We start from the raw sequence: 14,561 nt of genomic DNA on the forward strand, positions 1-14,561 counted from the left end.
CCTTCGAACCCCATGATCAATCATATGTTTTTCTTCTTTGTAAAAGTTTATTTTATTTTATTCATTTATTTATTTATTTACTGGGAAAATTTTATTTAATTAATTAATTTAGAATATTTTTCTGTGGTTACAAAATTCATGCTCTTTCCCTTCTCTTCCTCACTCCCCTCCCATAGCCAACATACAATTCCACTGGCTAAAACAGTGTATTTTAAAAAAATATCCAGTGTACATTTACAGATAGATGGATAGCTGGCTAGATGATTGTTCATTTGGAGATAATCTGGGTTAGGAATTAGTGGATTTGCCAACAGTAGATATCTTCAAGCAGGAATTAAAGGATCATGGGTCAAAGTTGTCCTAGAAGTGGTCTTTTTTTTTTTTAATCAGCAAATAGGGTTGAAATAGATCAAACAAACAACCAATGAACAGATATTTGCTGAGCACCTGCCATATGTCAGGCATTGTGCAACACACTGAGGATGCAAATAGGAAGAATAAAATAATCACAATAAATTTACATTGTAATAATGGAGGTAAATATTTGTAAAATATGCAATATTTGTTAGCATTAAGATATATAGGTAGATTTATATATATGGATATATATATATATATATAATATGTGATTGAATACAGGGTAAACAGTAGCATTTGTGTGAATAAGAAAAGATTTATTTCAAAAGAGGGTGCTTGAGCTACATATTAAAGAAAAATTGGGACTCTTACGCAGCATATGCACTCCAGGAATTGGCACAGAGATATGGGGGATAAAATGTTACCTATGAGGAACAATGAGAAGGCCAGTTTAGCGAGAGCTCACACTATAGGAATAATGTATTGGAACAATAATTCAGAGCCAGGTTGTGATGTGTAAATGCTTCTAGAGTTAAGCAAAGTAAATAAAATATCAACATGAGATTTCAAGTTTATTTTTTAGTAATCATTGATTTTATGTCATCTTCATTTTTAAATATATCATTTCTTCCTCTTCTAAACATCATTTTCTTGAAATGAAGATTTCAAAAAAGAAAAAGGGGAAAACATTAGTTCAACAAACGCATCATTTCAGTAGATGCAATATTCCACATCCATAATAATCTCCCACCTCTGCCAAGACTGGAAGGATGTACTTCTATCTAATTCTTCTCAGATCAAGTTTTTTTTTTTTGTTGATTATAATTACACAGCATTTTGTTTCATTTTTTGTTTCTTTCCATTTGTATTATTATAGTCATTGTATATATTATTTTCCAGGTTTTGATTACTCTATATCAGTTTTTATAAATATTCCCCTGTTTGAATAACTTTATAGTCATCATTTTTTAAAACCCTTACCTTCTGTCATAGAATTAATACTGTGTATTGGTTCCAAGGCAGAAGAATGATAAGGGTTAGGCAATGGAGGTTAAGTGACTTGCCTAGGGTCACACAGCTAGGAAGTGTCTGAAATCAGATTTGAACCCAGGACCTCCCGTCTCTAGGCCTGAACCATCCAGATCCTCCCCATAGTCATTTCTAACAGTACAAAAAATTCCATTACTTTCATATACTACAGTTTTATACAACCGTTCTCCAATTTATGGGCATTTATTTTGTTTCCATTGTTTTATTATCACAAAACAATGTTGTTTTGAGAATTTTGGTTTATGTCAGACCTTTTTATTTGAAATTTGTTTATTTCATTAAGATGCCCAGGTTATTCTCTCCCTTCCTCCCCACATTAGAGAAGGCATCATTTGACATATATATGTATGTACTATATATATTTTTAAAATTGTCTTACTATGTTTATTAAACTATGTCTTACTTGTTTTATTTATCAGTTCTTTTGCTGGAGATGGACATATACAAATAAATATTCAGACTATATATATATATATATGTATATATATATATATGTTTATTAAAACCCTTACCTTATGTCTTAGAATCAATACTGTATATTGGTTCTAAGGCAGAAGAGCAGTAAGGGCTAGGCAATGGAGATCAAGTGACTTGCCCAGGGTCACACAGCTAGGAAGTGTCTGTGGCCAAATCTGAACCCAGGACCTCCTGTCTTTGGGTCTGGTTCTCAACCAGCTGCCCCCTCAAACAATATTTCTGTTGTCAAATATAATCTTATTTGGGTTCTTCTTGTTTTACACTTCATAATTTCATGTAGGTCTTTCTACATTTAAAAAAAATTATCTTGACCATCATTAAAGACCTTTTTGTCTTTGACAACATTTGAATATATTTCTGTTAGAGTTATCTCTTAGTTGCAAGGTATGCACATTTTGGTAACCTTTTTAGTATAATCCCAAATTGTTTTCCAGAATAGTTGGAACAATTCACAACTCAATGTAATATGTAATGCTTTTGTTTATATGCTTTTGATTATTATTGCTGTTAATAGAAATCACATTTTTCTATGGACTTGTATACAATATGATATAATCACAGATTATCTTATTAATTTGTGGACAATGTCAAGAGGGAGAGAGAGATGGAGGAAAGGAGAGAGACACAGAGAGAGAGAGAGCAAGAGAGAGAGAGAGAGAGAGAGAGAGGGAGAGGAAGAGAGAGAGAGAGAGAGAGAGAGAGGGAGAGGGAGAGAGAGAGAAAGAGAGAGAGAGAAGGAGGGAAGGAGAGAGACACAGAGAGAGAGAGAGCAAGAGAGAGAGAGAGAGGGAGAGGAAGAGAGAGAGAGAGAGAGAGGGAGAGGAAGAGAGAGAGAAAGAGAGAGACAGAGACAGAGACACACAGAGAGAGAAGGGGGAGAGAGAGAGCAAGAGAGAGGGAGAGAGGAAGAGAGAGAGAAAGAGAGAGAGAGAGAGAGAGAGAGAGAAGGAGGGAAGGAGAAAGAGACACAGAGAGAGAGAGTCAGAGAGAGAGACAGAGAGAGAGAGAGACAGAGAGAGAGAGAGAGAGAGAGAGGGAGAGGGAGAGAATGGTGGGAAAAAAGAATTACATTCATGTTCAGTCTTGTCTGACTCTTCATAATCCTTTCAACCATAACATATTTTGTAATTTTCCTGACAAATATATAGGAGTGGTTTGCCATTTCCTCCTCTAATGGATTAAATCAAAAAGAGTTAAAGTGACTTGCTCAGGGCCACACAGCTAACACCTGTCTGAGTCTTGATTTGAATATAGGTCTTCCTGACTGCAGGCCAGTGTTCTATCTGCTGAAACATCTATCTCACATTTTTGTATGCCTCAGGGCAAACCTTTTATTCCTATTATTTAATCCAATAAATTCATTGTGTCTTCAGAGTCCAAATTTGACACAAGCTGATTTCAAAACCAGGCTTTACAATATTAGACAGTACTTGGGAAAAAGAGTTGCATATACTGTCCACACTGAAACATTCATAGAAATATATAGTGCCAACTCTTTTTACTTAAAAATATTTCATACCTTTTCTGATATAAAAATAATATTTGTGATGATTGACTATCCTTGTAGTAAATAGTTTCTGTGACTATCTAATAATTCAATTTTGTTTTCACATTTAATCATTTGGGAAGAAAAACATTTTGTACTCTTAAAATTTTTAAAGGAAGACCTTTTCCCCTAAAATATCTTACTGAAAAAAGTGTTTCTTTGCCTATTGCTTTGCATGCAGTATCTATTACTGATAATTCATTTTGTTTTAACAAGGATAAGCTTCTATTTCTTCTTATCTGGCCTTCATCTACACAGCCCTTAAATAAGATCTTAAGTCTTAACAAGTAGTGAATAGGTCCATGATTTCAAACTTGAATGGATAAAGTTCTCTCTCTCCCTCTGAGGCTCATTCTCAGAGATTGCCCCTGAGACCTTGTGTGACATTAGCAAAAAAGGTACCATAACTTGAATTGTTATAGATCCAAATGATATTTCAGTTAAAAATAGATCCATGCATAAGTCTTACTAATTAGGTGAATAGGACAAGATTCCACCCAGAAATTCTTATTATCCTTGTAAGGTCCCAGAGTTAAAATATCACTGGCATTTGACATTTGACTTTCAATCTAGTCTTATTAAGAATTATTTTTTTAGAAAGTTTCTTTTATAGAACTCCAAACATTGCTTTCAGAAAGAATTATTTTATAAGTAAAAAAAAAATTAGGAGACGAGTGCAGAAGACTTGGGTTGTTTCATATTCAAACCACATATACTTGGAAGACAGATGCTGTAGCTTGCACATATATAAGGCATATGTCCCCAGACTCATAACCTTGAAGTCTTTGATTGTTCCTTCTTACTTTCCCCAGACGTCCAATCAGATGCCAAGTTTTGTAATCTACGAGTCCACCATATCTCTTGCATGAATGCCCACCTCTCTCTTTCAACAACAATCACTCTAGTTTGGGTATGTTGTAATTTTGGGTATGTTGTAATTTTGGGTATGTTGTAATTTTCCTGACAAATATATAGGAATGGTTTGCCATTTCCTCCTCTAATGGATTAAATCAAAAAGAGTTAAAGTGACTTGCTCAGGACCACACAGCTAATACCTGTCTGTTTTTGTTTTTTTGTTTAGGCCATTGTAATAACTATTATTTTTTCTTTCTTCCTCTATTCCTTCTTCATCTCTTTTTTATATTCCTCATTGGTCCTAATACACTGTACTGATAACCTCAATCCAGGTTCTCTCACTTTGGTTAAGTGGCTCTGCTTCTCTTTCCAAATACAACAGGAACTACTCAATCTGGCAATCAAAGTATTTCACATCTTGTCTCAAAAATAAATTTAAAGCTTTATTTTATATATTGACTTTTCATATACTTCCCATTTTAGACAAGGACTACTCTCCAATTCCCCTTCTCACCCTCTCCATTCCCATGCTTGTGCCTTAGCTCATACTAATCCCAATGTCTAGAAATGAGCACCCAACCATTACACCGTTACCTCTTGAAGTCTCACCCTTCTTTCAAGACTTAACTCTGCGTCATCTCTCTAAAGATGTCCTTGTTTTTCTCTTGTCTCCCCACACTGTTCATGGACCATATGAAAGTCATCTTTTCCTTTTCAAGCTACTAATAAGGCTTTGTCTGGATTATTTGGGGCATTTATTCCCTGCTTCCATCTCTCTCGTATTGTAATTACTTCTATACATACTTTGAAAGTCATAGTGGACAAAGCACTGGACTTGAAATGAGAAAGGTCTATGTTTGTATGCTTCCCAGACAGTTGCTAACATCGTGTACCTAGGAAAGTTACTTAATCTGAGTCATATTTTCCTCACTGCATGACTGGAATCATAACAGCATCTATTTGATAGGAAAACTGTAAGGTTAAAATGAAAAGATGTATAATAAGAGGAACTTTATAAACCTGAAAGCACTGTGTGAATATTTATTATATCATTTTTTTACTATTCCCCATTTGTTACCATTTGAAGGTAAGATCTTTGAGTACAGAGTCTTTTTAATTTTCTTTTAATCCCAAACACTTAGCATATTACTTGATACACAGTAGGCACATGAGAAATGTGTACTGATTGATGTTGTTTTCATTTCACATAGAAACAGTTCTGGGTCAGCTTTGACTCCTTTATATTCAACTCAAAAGATATTTGCACAGGAGGATGAAGTACCTCCTTTCTGTAAATGAATAAAAGTACTAAGCTAAAGGCAAAGTGAACACATCTCTGGAACAGCTCCAACAACATATAGGGCAACAGGAATGATATTATTCTTGCTTTTTGATATCTTCAACCAGGTCTTTCTCTTTTAAAAACATTGAGTTGGCAAAATTAAATAACAATGTTAAAGATTTTTTGTGTGTGTATATATATTATTACGTTTGCATTATTGTAATCAATAGATCTGTCTGCAATCAAATTCCAATTTCAGCATAATTCAAAGATTGATTTTTCTAGGATAAATCAAGGTCAGTAGTAGGAATGGATAGAATTTTCAGGTCACTCCATAAAAAATTTGATCTATAATTCCAGCTACTGGGTCATATCTTCCTAGCTAATCTATAGTAGTCTTTAATAGTCCCCAGTGCTGGATTGCACAGCTACCACCATTTTGTTGCATTATTTTCATTAATCACTAAATCTGAGCCCCTCAAGGATAAGTCATTCCAGTGAACATGACCTGGACCTAGACTATCATTGTAAACTCTCCCATTTACATGCAATTCAGCCCTTTGTTCAGTTTCTTTGTGCACAGATTATTGGTTGAGTTCTGCCTCCCAGAGCCTTTGGATTCTTCTCTTGGAACCTGACTGTTTCATAGGCTCCATTAGAAGATAAGCCATTTGGAGTTATATTTTATAGAACCAATGATATGTACCACTTATCAATTTTTAATATTGCTCAGTAAAGTGATGTCTGCTTATTCCAAAAGTATTTCTGTAGGTTTTTGAGCAGTTTTTCATACGCTCTAAGAATGTCTATCAATCATTTCCCTCTTTTTTTCAGTGGAAGTGTTCATCTTTATATTGCTGCCTCAGAGTACTTATGTTTTGTTAATATTATCTGGATTCTCATTGGGGTACTTTCTCAATCTATTATGGTCCATTTTACCAACCCAAAAGATACATTAAATTTGTGTAGGTGTTAATTATTTTGAATATGTTCTCTCAACTGAGCATTTATTCCAGAAGTCAGTCTTAAATTATTCAGCCACAGCCTCAATCCTGACAGCTTTCAGCTTGAAGTGTCTTTCCTGGAACTGACCACAGTAGTTGGTTGTTTGGTCAATAGTACCCACAGCTTCTAAGCACACACAGTTCTAATAGCGTGCTGGTACTATCACCCTCCTATACTCAGTTATACCAAATATCACCTTGAAACGTTATTCTGTTTTAGTATAGATGCTCTACTATTTGGATTCATAAAATAAACTCAAAAAAGGATTAGCTTTTCCCTCTTCAGATTTTAATAACTTCTTGATTTCTTCTCTTACTTCATTTAATCTGGCTTAAGGGTGAATCCAATTCTTAGGATTTTATTCGCTGGGTGATAATACCAACATGTTTTTGGAGTCTAGAAGTAATGGGTACAATTGACCAAACAGAAAACAAACAAAAATCATCAGTAAACTAGTAAGATATATTTCCAATAGGTTTCCAATTTTCCTACAATAGAATTATTGTTCATTCATTCATCAGATACACCTCTCTGTGATTCTATTGATGGTTTTCTTGGCGAAGATATTAGCATGGTTTGCCATTTCCTTCTCCAGCTCATTTTATAGATGAAGAAATGGAGGCAAAAAGGGTTAAATGATTTCCTCAGAGTCACCCAAGAGGCTCCACTTGAATTCAGGTCTTCCTGACTCCAGGCCTGGCGTCCTAGCCATTATACAACCTAGCTGCTCTATGAAAAAGTACCAACACATATACATATTTTGTTCTTCACTTTTTTAATGAGCTCTAATTGCCTGACTTTACTGTTGTTCTATCTTCTGCATCAAATCCTTTCCAGTAAATAAAAAATAGGTATTTAAACATTTTCTCTAGTTAACTTTCTCTTCTTGTAGGACCAGAACACAAAGGAGTGCCACTCACTGTTCTCTGTGTCAAGCTGGTCATTATAATGGTTTTGAAAAAGATCACGCTGCAACCTCATTCACTTCCTTTTAATTAATTGATCAATTAAGAACAGTGTGGAATAGTGCTTCACTCTGACCTAACTGCCAGCCGATTTAGTGGTGTCAATGGAGCCTAATTCATTTTGGCATTTCTTCAAGGTCTTCCCCCCTAAAACTATAGTCTCTGGTCACATGTTATCTCTGCCTGGCATTCTACTATTTTCCACTCTCATCTTTCCATCACCTTATTTCTACCTAACATGGACAACAACTTTATGGAATTTGAAAAATCTATAATAAATATTAATATAATTTAACAATATAAAAGGGCAGCTAGATGGCACAGTAGATAGAAGTGCCAGGCTTGGAGTCAGAGAGTCAATTTCAGAGTCAATTTCAGACACTAGCTGCATGTCGCTGGGCAAGCCACTGAACCCTGATTGTCTCAGTTTCCTCACATGTATAAAAGAGCTGCCAAAAGAAATAGCAAACCATTCCAGTGTCTTTGCCAAGAAAAACCCTAGAGTCATGAAGATCCTGACACAACTGAAATGACTGAACAACATTATAATATATAATATTAGCATTTATTATTATTAATTATCACATCACTTTTATGTTGTAAACTCCTAGAGACTAATGCTTGTGTGATATAGTGTTGTATGAATAGGATCATAGATTTAAGTATGTAAAGGACATTTGAGGCCATCTTGTCCAACTTTCTCATTTTACTAAGTAAGAAACTGAGATTGAGACAGGTTAAGCGATTTACCTGTGGTCACATAAGGTAAATATTGCATGTCATATTGCTTCTCTATTAGGAGTTTTGGATGTTTGTTGAATTTGATTTTGTATTTATAACAATCAATATTAACCTATTAGATTACTTAATAATTTAATATTTAATATTTATATATATTTATATGAGTGAAATTTTAGGAATATGTTTTCAACCTCTAGTGGAGAATGATGACTTACTGTGTGGCTTCTTTAACCTTCAAATTAAACAATAATTACTAAAAATAGGAGTGTGAATAAAGGCTCTCCTTCTGAAGCAATACATTAATGGTTGAAAGCAAGTCTTTGCAGAGTCACTGACTGACACAATGAAATACCTTTTATCTCACTAGCAGACAGTGTAAGAAATGAATCCTGTCACCAGCCTGTGAATTGTATTTTCTCTGAGAGCGCTGCCAGTAAAAAACTTCTTATGTGAGTTCTACCCACTGAAAGCATTGGATGTTCTTATATTCTCTGAGACCTTTCAGTAACCTTGAACTCCTGATTCCCAGGTGCCTTATTACATATTACTCATTTATATATATCCTTTGCTTCAGTCAGTCTTGTCAGATGAAATATCAAATAAGACAATATTTGTAAAGTATTAGCATAGTGCCTGACCCATAGTAGGTACTTAATAAATGCTTGTTCTCTTCTCTTCCTCCTCATATCTCTGTAGTTTTTCATAGGTTTCCATTATATCTTTCACCTCTAGGAATTCTTAATTTCCTTCAGAGAACAGCATGAGCACCACCTTCTGTATCAGAATATTCTTCATTCTCCCCATATGCTTTTCTACTGCTAGCTGATATAATGGAAAGAATACTGGGCTTGAGACACAGGTGACTGTGAGTTTCAAATCCTCCCTCATACGACACTCACTAACTGTGACCTAGTGCTATTTGTTTAAACTTCAGGTCTCAGTTTTCTTGTCTGTGAGATGGGAATGATCATAATACATCATAGCTTTATTACATAAGTCATATGAGAAAGTTAAAACAAGGTACTTTGCAAAATTAAAAAGCAATATAAATATTATATGATAATGAGGATTATTATCACACCTGAAATTAACTTGCATGTACCTGATATATATGTTTTGTATATACTTTTATACATACATGTTCACCTCCAGTAAAAGATAAATTCTTAAGGGAAGGGACTATTTTGTTTTTGTCTTTTTATCACCAAGGCCTATAACAGTTCTCCACACATTTTATTTGTATTTAAGAAATGCTTGCTCATTGGATTAAAAGATGGATTGATTTGTCGAGATCCTCACTCAATGACCTAGTACCATTTTTAAAAGATAAGATATTTATGTATTTATTTATTATTATTATTGTTTTAGTTTTTAAAACATTATTTTATTTGGTCATTTTCATAACCATTTTTTTTAAAAAACAACTCTCAAAGGTTAAAAAAGACCATTTTTGGGGATGCAATTTGCACGTGGGAAATGTATAAAGCTTGGCCACGTTTCATTCCATTCCTGCTGGCTATGTTTCCAACTTTAGGGACTCTTTCACTATATCTTTCCCAAGTAACTTCTCCTAAGTAGTCTTCTCTTTCAAATGGACCTAATGATCAATGTTGTTGACTTGCCAAGGCTGTCTACAAAGCAAGAGGTATAATTTCATTTTTATTATATTATTTCAAGGAAGAGAATTTAGTAGCATCAAAAGCATAAGGGAGGTGCATTGTTGACATGTTGACACAGCCTATATCTGTAATCAGAAGCTTGAGAATATTGAATATGAAAAGTTTGTACCAAGAAAAAGAATTAGAGATAGTTACTAGTTCTGTGTCACTCTTAAATTATAGGGCTATGTTAAGTAAATTTAACTTACATATTTACCTCATTCCTACTGACATAAATTCTCCTACTGAAAACATTTAATAAATGTTATCTAGGGTTAATTTTAAATCTCATAAGCCACCAGAACTATACCAATATGCAATCTCCTTAAGTCTAATTTTGAATATAGTATATTTAAAAGTTTATGACATAAAGTTGTTGTTTTTTTTAAATTCTATCAGTTTTCTCCTCTATTTGGAAGCCCTTAAGAATATATTAGCAGCACTTCCAGTGGTGGATCCAAGATGGTTGATCCAGAGTAGCTCCATGCCACCATTAGAATCATCTCTGCCCAAGACTAAACTATCGCCACAAATGGAATTCAGGAATGAAAGAACCAACAAGGAGACAGAGTGAAACAACTTTCAAGAAAGGAAAAACTCAAAAAGTAGGCAAAAAGCATGTGGAGCACAGAGGTAAGAGGAGAGCAGAACCAACAAGAAGCTGTAGCAAGGAGGGAAGAGCAAGCCAAGAGCAAGACATATACCCCCACCCCACATCTGCTGACTGAGGTTCAGGAACCTATGCAGAAGCCAAAATCCAGACCCTAAATCCTGCCTAGGTAAACAGTTATAGAAGCCAACCCATAACCTTTGAAATTTCATACCTGTGGAGAAGTCTGGAGACTCAGCCCAAGGAATTCTAGTCTGGGCTTAAGATAAGGATTTAATTCACAATTAGGGGTGGTTGATATTACTAAGTATTAAGTGATAAGTACTGATTTATTTGCTAAAGCTCAGGGAAGATCTAGAAGAACATAAAATAAAGGTTATGACTGATTTGATCAAGTACACAGCCCCAGACATGATCAAGACCAGAGTGTCTCAAAAGCTAACACCTAAACCTAAGGCAAGTTTTAAGCTATTAGCATCTCAAAGGTCAATTGAATCAATGGGGGGGGGGGGCTTTCAGAGCTCTCAGCCCTCAGACCATCATATTATCCTCCCAAGCCTATCTATAATTAGATGGGGAAAATGAGCAAAAAGCAAAAAAAGCACCTAATTCCAAAGAAATTTTTATGGAGACAAAGAGCAAGGTACAGACAAAGAAGGGGACAGTGAAAGAAAAGGAAACACATGCCAAAACCTAAAGAAAAATTTTGAATTGGACACCAATTCTGGGAGAACTCAAAAAAGACTTGAAAAACCAATTAAGAGAGACAGAGGAAAAGTGGGAAAAAGAAAAATGATGGAAGAAGAAATGGGTTAATGGAAAAAGGAGAACCAAAAATTGACAGGCTATAAAAATCAGAATTGATCATCTAGAAACTAATGATTTTATGAGAAATCAAGAAACAATAAAGCAGAATCAAAAGAATGAAAACCAGAGGAAAACATGAAATATTTTATTGAAAAAACAATTGACATAGGAAATAGATCTAGGAGAGACAATTTGAGAATTATTGAACTACCTGAAAGTCATAATAATAAAAAAAAACTTAGACATCATATTACAAGAAATTATCAAAGATAATAACCCAGAGATTCTCAAACAAGAAAATAAAATTGAAATTGAAAGAATTAACAGATTGCCTCCAGAAAGAAAGCCTTAATTGACAAGTTCTGGGAATAAAATAGCTAAATTCAAGAACTACAAAGACAAGGAAAAAATACTTCAAGCAGCCAGAAAGAAACCATTCAAATGCCTACAATCAGAATCACATAGAACTATAGAGCTACAATCAGAATCACATAGAACCTGGCAGCTTTTGCATTAAAGAAACAAAAGGCATGGAACATGATATTGAGGAAAGCAAAAGATTTGGGTTTGCAATCCAGAGTTGGAGGAGCAATTTGCTCCTTTTCAACAAAACTCAGTAGCAAGAGTTAGAAAGAGAAACTCCATTTAAAATCATGCTAGAGAATATAAACTATTTAGGAATCTAACTACCAAGACAAATACAGAAATTATATGAACACAACTACAAAACAGTTGTCACACATTTAAAACTGGATCTAAATAATTGGAAAAAGCATTAATTGCTCAAGGGTTGGATGATCTACCATATTAAAAATGACAATACTACCCAAATTAATCTTCTTATTCAGTACCATACCTATCAAATTACCAAAAAACATTTTAAAGAATTTTCCTGCATCTCACATGTGCCAATGGTGGCTCTAGCTTGACCTAGGACCGCCCAGAGGTCTGTACTTTTTGCACGTGTCTGTTGAAGGCCATATTCTTAAATAATTAAATCTTGAGCTTTGCTGCAGCCCTTCCTAATCTTGTTACCCTGAGTAGGGTAGAGATTGTAGTTTCCAAGACCTGATTCTGTTATTCCAAGTATCTCTATTGTTATTGATCATGAAATAGTTAAATCCCATCTTCTAAAGAATGGTCTGAATAGGGTGGAGTAGTTTTGAAATTCACAGTACTGGCTAGGAGACAGAACGGAGCATCAATGGAATAGACAAGGAGTAAATGACCTCAGCAAGCTAGCATTTGACAAATTGAAATCCCCAGCTTTGGGGAAAAGAACTTGCTATTTGACAAAAACTACTAGTAAAATTGGAAAACAGTACAGGGAAAATTAGGTTTAGATCAACATGTTACATCATATACCAAGATAAATTCAAAATGGGTAAAATAAAAATTAAAAAAGTACAAGCAGAAATCAATTAGGTGAACATAGAATAGTATACCTGTTAGATCTGTGGGAAAGGAAGGAATGTAAGACCAAGCAAGAAATAGAAAGCATTACAAAATATAAAATGAATGACTTTGATTATATTAAATTAAAATGTTTTTTGTACAAACAAAACCAATGCAACCAAAATTAGAAGGAAAGCAACAAACTTGGAAAAAATTATAACAAAACTCTCTGAAAAAGTTTTAATTTTCCAAATATATATGGAACTAAGTCAAATTTACAAAAAATCAAGTCATTCTCAATTGAAAAAAAAATGATCAAGGGATATGCATAGGCAGTTTTCACAGGATGAAATGAAAATTATCAATAAGCACATGAAAAAGTGTTCTAAATCTCTCCTGATTAAAGAAATACAAATAAAAACAACTCCTAGGTACAGCCTTATACCTACCAGGCTGGCTAATGTGGCAGCAAAAGAAAGTGATAAATGTTGGATGGGAAGTCACAAAATTGGGACACTAATATACTGCTGGTTGAGTTGTAAATTGGTCCAACCATTCTGGAGAGCAATCATGAAAACATGGAAAATATTCTAAATTTTAAAAATAAAGGGAAAAAAAGAATATATTAGCAGAATAGAGAAAAACTTCAACCATTAAAACTCAGTTGAACAATTTTACATATGAAATCAATGGAACAATTTAGAAATATTATTGGAATCACATCCTCCCAGACTGAATATGTTCTATGGTTCATTTTTAAATTTCATTTTTATTGTCATGCAAAATAACCTTATATGCTGTTCATTGTTGTAAGAGCAAACTCATTCACAGACAAAACTCTAAAATAAAATAAATACATAAAAACATAAAAGCACTGATGTGAAAGATCACTTCAATAGTTCTTTCTTTGTAGGTAAATAGCATTCTCTATAATAAGCCTTTCAGGATTGTTCCAGATCATTGCATTACTGAGATTAATCAAGTTGTTACAGACAATCATCGCACAATATTGCTGTTTTTGTGTACAATGTTCTCTCAGTTCTGCTAATTTCACTCTGCATCAGTTCCCACAGATCCTTCCAGCTTTTTCCAAATTCACCTCATTTATCATTTTTTATAGCACAGTAGTATTCCATCACCAACATATGCCACAACTTGTTCAGCCTTTCTCCAGTTGATAGATATCCCCTCAATTTCTTATCTAGGTCTATTGACTGACCCAAATTGTGATTCAGGTCTTTACCACAAGTCCTCACTCTGGACACACACAGATCAGACTGTGCACAACAGACTGCTTCAGACTAGAATTCTAGACCTCACTGCAAGTTTTCTTGGAACTTTAAGGAATGTGCATTGGATTGGACTGCTTTTGGTCCAGGTAGGGTTTCAGGGTGAGATGTTGGGTTGAGCCATGGTTTAGAACCTTATATGAATAGTAGATTGGGGTGGTGGGGGTTTGCAGTTGGCTTGTTTATTATTCCTTGCTGTAGCTTCATACCGGCTGCACACCTCTCCCACTCCAGTGTTCCAGATGGTTTTTTCCTACTCTTCAAGTTGTTCTCTTCATTAAATTTCTTCACTCCATCTCCTTGTTGGTTTTTTCACTCCTTGCTGGTTTTTTTTTTCATTTTGAACCATTATCTTAAAATTGTTTGGAGGAGATTCTCAAGGTGGTTTCTAGCTTCCCACTTTTACTCCACCATCTTGGCTCTGCAAGTTATGATATCTATGTTTTTGTTGATTTTTTTTTCTTTTGGTCTAATCTCTCAGTCTTATCTTGGACTCTTCTCTCAGATTGCCCTCAATACTTGGA

This window comes from Monodelphis domestica, chromosome 4 (assembly GCF_027887165.1).
Source record: "Monodelphis domestica isolate mMonDom1 chromosome 4, mMonDom1.pri, whole genome shotgun sequence".
Taxonomy (NCBI): Eukaryota; Metazoa; Chordata; class Mammalia; order Didelphimorphia; family Didelphidae; genus Monodelphis; species Monodelphis domestica.